Genomic DNA, 11,199 nt, shown 5'->3' on the forward strand with positions numbered 1-11,199 from the left:
AAAACCTAACCTCAAGGTAAGCGGGGAGTGGGGTGATGCTAATTTATATAACTGTGCAGATCTTAAAGGGAGATTAGTCATATAAACCAGTTTTATAGCAAATAATCTGTAAAAACGGTCACTATCGATGATCTTTTTAAAAAAGTACACTGTTTACATTATGTGTTAAGAGATAGTGATCCCCTTCCTGTTCTCTACACACTGCGAATCATGTACAGATTATTACCACACTCCTCAGTATGTGTGCAGAAAATACAGATCACACGGTAAGTAGGTAAACTCTGAAAACTAGCATAAAGTTAAATGCACTGCTTAACATAAAGTAGGAGCCATTTATAGTGTAATTAGCCTATGAGCTGGTTAACAATTAAAAAAAAAATAAACAAAAAAGCAAACTTGAGTATGTGAGTCTTCATGGTGTGGTTCTACATGGCAGCCAAGTCTGCATAAGCAAATATGAGTGAAAATATCACAATTTAGACGATTTGGCCTTCAGTGAATTGCTACACAGGGAAGAAAGGTTACATCAGTTTCTGTGCTGCGCCACTGCAAGTAATGGCCATCCCTACAAGGGTGATCTGGCTCCTGGTCTTTGAAATAGAGGAAAAGTGTGAATACTGGTCACGCACTGCTGAGTCTTCATTTCTTCATCGTTTCTTACGAGACAATGGTTTGCTAAACAGGAAATGATTGGTGAGAGGCAGCGCGTCGCAGGTTTGGCTCTTCAGCCTCTTGACAGTGTTTAAAGTCACAACAGGAAGTATTTCAGTCCACTGTGACCACGGACGCTGGAGAGCAACAACTGATAAGCTGCTAATGTGTCACCAAGTCGCAGATTAAACCTGTTCATGTCATTTATTGTTAACTTCCTATATTTCCACAAGTATAGATGGCTTTTAAATCAGTTTCAGTTTCAGTTTCAGATTTTCGTATAGGAGGAGTGAACCCGAACATGGTAGATTTTCTTCTCAGGAAAGTCCCTGGTCGTCGTTTCTAGACGAATTTCAGTGGAAGCGCAGGATTTGCTCTGAAAGGAACTCGGGTTATAGTGTAGCTTTTTTTCACCAATCAAGTGTGTCACAGCTGCTTCTGAGGAAGGTGCTAAAGGAAGTATATTCATAGAATCGAATTCTATAAACCAGGTGGCTCTTATATCCTCATCAGCTTAATTAAATAAATAATTGCTTTGATATGACAAATGAAAAGAAATATAAATGATGGGATGACACCACATAATGACACAGCAAACTTCATATAGGCAAGTACTCAAAACACATTAGTGACAGGCTATATTTGGTGTTACAACCCGAAATCAGATCTAACTGAATAGAAGCCACAAGGCACAACATGCAATCTGAGTAATTACTTGAATTTAAAGCTGCTTTCCATACATTGATACACTTATGCCAAATTCATTAGGTACATCTTAAACCTCTTATTAATGCAGATTTCTAATGATCCAATCACAGGGAAGCTTCTTGGTCCATTTAGTCATGTAGACATGATCAAGACAACCTGCTGAAGTTCAAACTATCAGAATGAGAAAGAAAGGTGATATAGGGGACTTTGAATGTGGCATGCTTGTTGGTGAGCGTAAGGGTGTTCTGAGTATTTCAGAAACTGCTGCTCTGCTAGGATTATTTCTCACACAGCCATCTTTAGGGTTTACCAAGAATGGTCTGAAAAGAGAAAATATCCAGTGGATGGCAGTTCTCTGGGTGAAAATGCCTTGCTGATGCCAGAGGTCAGAGAAGAGTGGCCACATTGCTTCAAGATCATAAGAATGCACATGCACAAGAAAGCTCTGAATGTATTTCAAACCTTGAAGCAGATGGACCACAGCAGCAGAAGACCACACTGGGTACTGGCCAGTAGAAGATTCTGCTGTGGTTTTTAGATGATGGGGTCAAAATTTGTTGTAAATGACACAAAAAATGGATTCCTCCTTCCTCATATTAGCAACTCAGGCTAGTGGTGATGTTATAATGGCGTAGGAGATATTTTTTGGCACTATTTGGGCTCTGAGTACCGACTGAGCATCGTCTAAATCCCACAGCCTTCTTGAATATCATTTCTTCATGATCACAGTGTGCCCATCTTCTGATGGCTGCTTCCTGGAGGATAACGCACCATATCAGAAAGCTCAAATCTTCTCAAACAGGCTTCTTGAAAGTGACAATTCAAGAATGTGACAATTTCACTCAAATGGCCTTCACAGTCCCATCACGGATGTACAGCTGAAACGACTTTGTGATGCTATTGTGTCAATATGGACCAACATCTCTCAGGAATGTTTCCAGCTCCTTGTTGAATCTGTGCAATGAAGAATTAAGCCAGTTCTGAGTGCAAAAGGATGTCCAACCCAGTTCTAGGAAGATGTACCTAATAGAGTGGCCAGTATGTACACTTGGGCTCTTCTGTATTTTAATTTCCCCGTCAAATATTATTTAAATCTATTACTATTCTTAACCTTCAAGTCACTGATACCACACACATATTTTTAGAAGTACCTGGCTAACAGTTTTTGATTGAATCATGCACTGTAAAATCTAATTAGTTCCCAGAACAAAAACATTAAGGAAACTCGTTGCCTCAAAAAAATTGAGTAAAGCTTAGCTAAAAATGACTAAATTAGGACAACTTATTTATTCTGAGTACTCTGTACAAGCTCATTTGTTCCCAGAACTCAAAAAAATTGGATCAAGTTTACGTAAGATGACCAAGTTAGGGCAACTTACTCATTTTGAGTACACTGTACAACGTTGTTAGTTCCCAGAACTCAAAAAAATTAAGGAAACTCGTTGCCTCAAAAAAAACTAAGTAAAGCTTACTTAAGATGACTGTTAGGACAACAGCCATCATTGCAAGTCTGCAGTATTAAGAATAACTTGATATTTCTGACTGTACAATACTAATTGTTTACCTACTGACAAACATTTCAAGTTCAACTAAATGAAAAAACAATTTGTGGTAACCTGAATATGATTAAAAATAATTAACAACACTTTTTGTAATGATGTTAAAATGAGCCCAACTTTTATTTTCAAACACAACAAAGTATAACAGCCAACATACTGGACACTGTTCTGCTGAACAACAAACAATTATATTGCCATCACTGTTATAATCTTACAATGAAACAAAGTCTCAGATGTAATTATTCTGAAAATAAGTTTAGGCCTACCACAAGTTTGTTTTGTACTTACATTACTTATATAATCAAAATAAAATATTTGTTGTTCTGTCACAAGTGCAGTCTCTGATTTAAACAACACATTTGTTTTTCATTCCAACACATGAGCTGGAATGTTGTAATATTTTAAGGATGGCTTGTTTCCAGTCCAGGCATTACTGCCTGAATGACTATCATGGATCGAGGTGATCCAAATGTAGGTGCAGAAGAAAGTCTTTAACTTCCCTTAAGTACAGTGGCAGTGGATGTGGGTTGGAGATGCAATGAGCTTGAACCTGCAGGCGACCATCTTCACTGACCACACCATCTGTGACGGAGGACTCATCTCTCCTGTTGTCCTGCAAGCAAACAATGATATTTTTTGGAACATGAACTTAATTGCTTTCTTAAAACATTTTTTTCTGCATTTGGTATAAAATAGACTCCAATTTGGACAATCTCAGGCTCCCTCCCCACCGGAGAGGTGACATTCAATGTCCCAATTGTCAGTCTGGATAGCCGTGACCACCACCCAACATACAATAATGTCATGAAAGCATCATTTTAAAAAGGGCTATGCAAACATGGCCAATAACTTTCATTCTAATGATGTGCAAAATGATTTGGGCACAAAACAAAAGAAAACTTGCAGACTTCACTATTTACAGTGTAGACCCTCTAAACTAAGTTTGGGGGATGTGATCTTTCAAGAAATGCAGACCAAACTGTTGTTGTTTGTTTACTTACACAGCATGTCTTGTAGAATTAACTGGAGTCACCAGCAACAGCATAGTGCAGTCATATCTCAAGTCTAATAACAGAAGACAGGCAAAGATCAGTAAAGAATCAACTTCCCCAAACCAAAGCACAAATAAAACAATAAGTAAAACAGGCTGATCTAAAGTATGATTAAAGTTCAGCCTGATTAATATAAATGTCACTGACAGTTGCTAATATATTGGAAAACCAAAATACTTACCACTGAGTTGATGTCTTTCTGTCCAACAACAGGAGTGCTGGTCCGGGGCCTCAAAGACAGTAAGAAGCAAGCAGAGGGAGAAAAAGCAGAACATTTTTCAGAAACTGATTTGATCCTTAATGGCTGTGCAATCATTGTAACATAGAGTTTGCTTATGTTGTTAAATAAAGGCTAGATTTGACACCTCTCTGAAAACTTCGGCGCATTTTTGCAAATATGTGATGTCTTGATAAATCGAACAGATATTTGAACTTTACACAGCTACATTCTCGCCTGAAAATATCTTAAAAGTTTATTTTGTGACCCAGAAAAAGTAATAAGTTTTTTAGCCGCGCTACTCCGCCATTGCCGCGCTTACAAGTACGCACAGGCTCCGACAACCGTGGCCGACACATGCGATCCTCCTTTTCCCCAGACTACCCTTTCTGGGTCACAAAATAACCTTTTAAGATACTTTCAGGCGAGAATGTAGCTGTGTAATGCTCAAATATCTACTTAATTTATCAAAATATCACATATTTGCAAAAGTGCTTCCACGTTTTCAGAGAACTCTGTTATCCACCAGCGCGATAGCTGACTGGGAGGTCAAGGCTTGATAGAGTCTGCGAGCACAGCTATCTCCTGGCTTATTGTTTTCAACCCCCTGCGGTCTTTTGCTACTCAGGTTAAACATGATATATATATATATATATATATATATAATTAGTTAGTTAGTTATGGCTATGGATTGAAAATACCCCCCACACCACACCACACCACACCCCACCCCTAACGGCTGCACCTCCCGAAGAATTTTGTCTGGGCTCTTATCTCACTTTTTTTATTTCAAACAATCAACAGAAAATTTCACAGACATAGTTTTATATAAGGTTTTTAAGGCTGTGGTGTTAATTTTTAAGTAACATGAGCCCAGCGACAGCAGCAACGCTAGGCTAACACTAACTAGCTAGCAAGATTATAAACCTGGTGCTAAACTAAGAGAAGCCACAAAATCAGTTTGAATAAGAGTAAACATTTACTCACCAAGTCAGTGTATCAGATAAAGATTCACAGCAATGAAAACAATAATATCTTGAGCTGACGCTTTTCCAGGTTTGCTCAACATATTCCATAACAAATGCTGGCACCACGAACATGCGGATTGATCCGAGAGGGAGGAGGACGGTAGTGACGTGGCATTTTCAAAACACATCTTTCATCCTTCCACACTGAGAAGCAAAACTTCCAGCTTACTTAGTTTTTCTAAGTTAAGACAACTCAAATAAATTGAGTTTATCAGCATTTTTGCATAAGATGTACTGGTAACTTATTTAAATCGAGTTCTAATAACAAAGTGATAAAAACTGAGTTCAGCCTATTTAATATTTTTTAATTAAACACAATATTACATTTTACAGTGTGGGTAACAGGCTCACAGCACCAAAAGGTACTCCTGCCAGTGCCTCAAGGCAGATACTTTATGGCCCAAGTGATGATGAAAACAGCTCAGGTTAACTTCTTTCTTTTTTTAAGCAATTGAAACCTATAATTAATTATACTGGGGCATTTTAGAATATCTGTCATACAATAAACAGTGTAGGCATGATAAACACAAATAGAGCCATATAATGTGGGTCATTATGAACCCACTGGGTCATTTCACTCATCAAATAGCTTCATTATGTGAGGGTTAATGTCTGACTGAAAAACCTCCTCAGTCTAAATGACCTCTCAGGCATTTTACTTTTTTTCTTTCTTTATTTAATTCAGCTCCAGTTTGGACTGCTTCTGTCTGGCACACAATTAGATTCACATGATGTTTGTGCAAACTGCGGGTTAATCTAATAGAGATGGACTGACTAAAGTTAGTAAAGCTGTTGTGTGGTAATGTTTGATGAGTCATGGCTGTGGCAACAATGCCTTCATGTTGCTTAATGGCCCTGTATACTCCCCCACACTCTCTTAAAACTGGCGTGCCAGGAATTCCAGTTTTCAGATTTAAAGAAAATCTAGTTATTTAGCAAATTTGTTTTACAAACACATCAAGTCATAGCAAGGAAATATGTGGTTATAAGCAATCTTTTGCATATTTATATGGTTTCTTTTCTTGTGTTTTGTGAACTCTTTTATATGTTTACAAGTTGGAAATTGGGAAATATTACTTTAATGTTACTAAATTCTTAATAGAAATGAAGTGCTTGTAATGTTAGTGAAAGTTATGACTCCTGCACGCAGAAAGCAACTGGATTTCAACCAGTATAGCAGTGAGCTCTCTGATACACAAATGGCTCATTCTGAGTGGACTGAATACATCCATACAAAAAGTAACTGCTGGGTCAACGCTGAGGGTCAGTCAAACAGCTCTGAATGCAGTGGTCAGTTGTGTATATCACATGGCAAGAGGAACTTTAATCAGCGCTGGTTGTGTGCTACATCAGATCATTCCTTTTAACTGATTCACTGTGTGACAGCAAGATGATTGAGATTTTACCATCTCCTCTGCAAAGTTTTGCGTGACTTACAGACTTGTTGGAGATAAGCCACATTTTATGAAGCTCAGCTGTTTAATCGGATGTGTGGTTTTATTTCAACTTCCCCTTGTGGCTTTGAAAAGTCAGTAATTGATCCATCCGTCTTAATTGCACTGGCTCTGTTGCTTCAGCTTTAGTGGAATTATCCAGTTTGGTAATGTTACCATACCGGTTGGTTAATGGCTGGACACAGTACACTGTGGAATATTACGGGTCTGTGTAGCTGCTAAGCATCTTGTGCCAGTATTCCTACCACATCCTTCCATGAAGATTTTACACAAGATTTTTGAATTATGTAAAATTAGTGCGTTAGCTGTAATGGTGTTGCTACGATCAAATTTTGAAATTTGATTGTTTCATTTAATTGTGTTGCTGTGCCAATGCAGCCATAGGGGGAAATTACAGGGGTAAAAGGGAGATTCCCTTTTTCTGGAAAAAGGTCCCCCTCAGTGGAACTCTGTGAATACAACTATTTATCAAAAACAATCAAGTTAAAGTTTTCGAAACTGGTAGTTCAGTCCACTGCCATCATTTGTGTGAGAAACTGTTCTTTATTACCACTCGAAATAATAAAGCATTTTTACAGATGGAGAAGCATAAAGGACGGATGAAGCCACTGTGACAGCACCCATCGGTCCTGGTAGAGGGCCGATATGGTTGTGTGTTGGTTCGATGATGGGCTTTGCAAACTGTTGTCTCCCCTGCTGTAGCTGTTTACTCCCTCCAGGGTTCAGGGCCAAAAATGTGTGATCCGTGGGCTTCTCTTTGTTTGTGTTTGTGTTGTTGTTGTTGGTCATTTTGCTTAGCTACTGCCCTGGAGAAGTGAAACTAAGTGTTAGAAATAATGAAACCTGCCCCAGTGTGGCCACACTGCCTGTGCTTTTCATTCTGCCCAATGCACAGCATTACCACTGTCAGGCTATGCACAGCAGTTTTTTGGGACTACACGCAAGGACATCTGCATAGGTTGCATGCCCAAAATCTTTCAGTATGTATGGCTAGAGACATGAAATCCTCTTTATGAAGGCTCAAGCTGAGCAATTACGCTGTCGGCATCGTGGAGATTTGAGACCAGATGTGACGAAGCAGGGGTGGATTTGACTGTAACTGACAAATCTTTAGTCTGTGAGCATGTTCTGAATAATCCTCCTTTTTAATAATGATCATAATTTACAACATTAAATTCACGATTTATTCAGTGTGACGTGAAGCAACAGAGCCCATAAAGATGTGGGGCAGTTAAAACAGACTTCTTTACAGCCAAAAATCTTTTTGGATCCACAGGAGTCGCCCTTGCAGATTTCAGGCATTTCACCCTGAAACCCTGAAGCTACGTCCATCTTTTATATTGCCTATGTCTAACCAGAATGCATTAAGTCACAGTTAAATCTTCTGCTTTATTGTAGCAGCTTATTGTTACAAGACAGCAATGTCTCCTCATGCAGCATCTCCTGAGGTCTATCCAGGATTACTCAATGAATTATCAGATGATTTAGTAGGGTATTTTTTTCCCCCTGATATAATCTCCTGATTTCATATACACCCCCACATACACTGATTGTTTCTCCCCCTATTTAAATCCTGTAAATCCCCGTGGTTAGCTTGAGGTTGAGGTTGGAGCTCTGCACAAGCTAGTCAGCTTCTTTCCCCTAAACCAAAACTAGGAGCCTCATTTCTTTATGGAAGTATAAATCACATGTGGTCTAAAATAACATTGTATATTGTGCCATTAACTGAGAAGACTGATTATCAGACATGATGATCAGTCCTTGTGATTAGTCACAATGAAAATTACTGGTGTCTCTAAAGGAGGAATGGTGAGAAAACCAGAAAACATGTGTTGAAAACTTGGATGGAGTGTTTTTTTGCAGTCTTTTAGCAGCCTTTTGCAGTCTTAATGAAAATGCCTGTTAATGTCAGTAAACAGGAAATCAAGAGCAAGGCATGAACACCCCCTGCTTGAAAAACAAAACAAAACACGAGGCCAGGGTGTCTTTATATCTCCGCATATACAATGCAGGCCTAAAATCAACTCACCTCCTAATCTCTAACCTGAAAGCAGATTAACTGAATAACTTTCACATGCAAAAGCTGGAAATGCTCCTTTTTCAAACTCCAGGTATCAGATTAATATCATATCATATCAGATTTATATCAAAACTACCAAGACAAGGGTGTATTTATAGCCGATGCCTTAGAGCAAACTACAACTAACTACGTTGTGGGTGTCATGCTAAGAGCTTCTTTCGTCTAACAATAAATATATAAGAGAAGAACTGATGATAAATCAGATGACAGAGGACTTTTCCCAAACATAGGAACCTGTGGTAGACTACTACACGGATAACAACTACATCACTTAACCTGACCTAAACATACCTACTACACAGACTTGGGATTATTTTGTATGTTTGTTAACTTCTGCTTTAAAATCAGTGTAGTTTCAGTTTCCTGGATGACTTTGCTCGTTTATTTTCACTTTTGTTGTTAAAAAAATGTTTTATTTCACCTTAGTTCATTTCAAAGGTTCACACTATAGATTCGATAGTCCCCCCCAAACTACCATCTACTGTTAATTTGATTTGAATTTACTAAAATGTTTTTTGCTTGTTTTCTCACAGTTGGTTGAGTTTTTAGTTTAAATTTAGTTAACCATCATAACCTCAGCCAGTGTGGGCAGGGGCTGTCTACACCAAGAAAAATGTCAAAAGTGGGAACCTGCCTACCCACAGTCATTTTCAGATATACCAAGAAGTGCTGTTACAGTACAAAATACTGTTATAAAGGTGAAGATTCATTAATAAGACTGTAAATGTGTCTTTTGTGGGCTGGAAAATAAAAGTATTTCTCATCAGTTTTTCTACCATAAACACACTATTTTGAACAGGTATAGCTACCTTTATAAACAATACCAAGATAAAAAATATATTTTACTTTACCCAAAATAAGTTGAAAAGAACCTATCCTGACCTCCTTGCTGTACAAACCTTCACAGCAGGAAGGTCCTGGGTTTAAAACCACTGGGCAGGTAGGGACTTTTTCCCTGTGACTGTTTGGGTTCCCTCTGGATACTCCAGCTTCCTCCCAGTCCTAAGACATGCATGGGGTTAGGTTAATTGGTGATGCTGAAGTGGCTGTAGGTGTGAATGGTAGTGTGTTAGCCCCGTGATGGGCTGGTGTACCCTGCCTCACACACCATGACAGCTGTGGTATGTTCAAACCCCACCACGACCCTGAAATGGATAAACAGCTAAGAAAGAAAAGTAATGATTTAATACTTTTGTAAAATTCCACAATCAGGAACCACATACAGGCTTTGTTGATGGGTCTAAACAATATAGCACCTCCTAATGTAACGTAAAAATAAGACATAAAGCCATTCTCCTTATTGAATCTTTTTCTTCTTCTTGCGACTGCTCTGCTTCTGTCACAAATCATCCCTGACACTCTTCTCTACCCTCTCTGCGCTCTCAACTTCACCTCTCTTGTGCCCCATCTGTCGCTTTGGATGGTTGACTCCAGGTATTTAAACTCGTCCGCCTTCACTACCTCTGCTCTTTCTAGCTTCAGTGTTAAACCTGTCTCCCTCTCATACACACGTGTCATTTCTTGCTTCTACTGAGTTTCGTTCCTCTTCTCTCCAGAGCATACCTCTTCCACCTCTTCTCTACTCTCACTACAGATCAAAAAGTCATCTGCAGACATCAGAGTCCACAGAGACTACATTCTGGCCTCATTTGTCCACCATCACTGCAAACAATTAGGGCCTCAATGGTGATCCATGATGTAATCCCACCCTCACCTTGAAGCCATCTGTCATTCCAGCTGCACACCTCACCACTGTCTTGCTGTCGTTATACATACCCTGCACCACCCTCACGTGCTTCTCTGATCATTTCTCTAGACCCACAAAGACACAGTCCAGCTCCTGAGCTCCTCTATACTTCTCCATCAAAAATCTCAAAACAAACATCACATCTGTATGTGCCCTCTTGGCATCACTAATCCCAGTGTCTCTTTTCTAAACCTAACTTTAACACCTTTTCCCACAGCTTCATGGCTTAAGTGTTGCTACAACTCTGCACATCACCCTTGTTCTTTAAAAATTGGCACCAGTACACTTCTCCTTTCCTCATTCTTCAAGATTGCGTTAAAAAATCTGGTTAAAAAGTCCCTCTCCCCTAGACATCTCCACACTTCTACAGGCATTCAGTTGCATTTCTACTCTTCATCATCTTCATAGCTACCTTCACTTCCTCCTCACTAATCCTCTGAAATGGATAAGCAGTTAAGACAAAGAATTAAGATGCATCTAATTTCCACCCTGGCATTATTACATATAATCGTGTTTAGTATAGTGCTTTGTTTGTTCTCTTGTTTGCTTTTTCTTCTCCTTGTTTGTCTCTTTTTCTTTCATCTGTGGACTTTTTTGCAGTTCTGTTTATGATGTTGATGAAAATAAAGTTGGGGGAGGGGAACCTGTGCGTTCTTGAAGTCTTTAGTGGCAGCTAAAATAACACGGAGTGCTCCTTCCTAGT

The 11,199-nt window shown here is 39.0% G+C and overlaps 1 long non-coding RNA gene across 1 annotated transcript; it reads right to left on the reverse strand.

Moving 5' to 3' along the window:
• Positions 1–2,815: 2,815 nt before the first annotated feature.
• Positions 2,816–4,384, reverse strand: LOC146392543 (uncharacterized). The gene is made up of 3 exons (XR_014802042.1): positions 4,152–4,384; positions 3,920–3,983; positions 2,816–3,531 (listed from the first exon to the last, which is right to left on the reverse strand). It is a non-coding gene; the product is annotated as an uncharacterized LOC146392543 (long non-coding RNA).
• Positions 4,385–11,199: the final 6,815 nt, after the last annotated feature.

The sequence above is a fragment of the Perissodus microlepis genome, chromosome 2, assembly GCF_051167445.1.
Source record: "Perissodus microlepis isolate ML-2025 ecotype Zambia chromosome 2, ASM5116744v1, whole genome shotgun sequence".
In the NCBI taxonomy this organism is placed as follows: Eukaryota; Metazoa; Chordata; class Actinopteri; order Cichliformes; family Cichlidae; genus Perissodus; species Perissodus microlepis.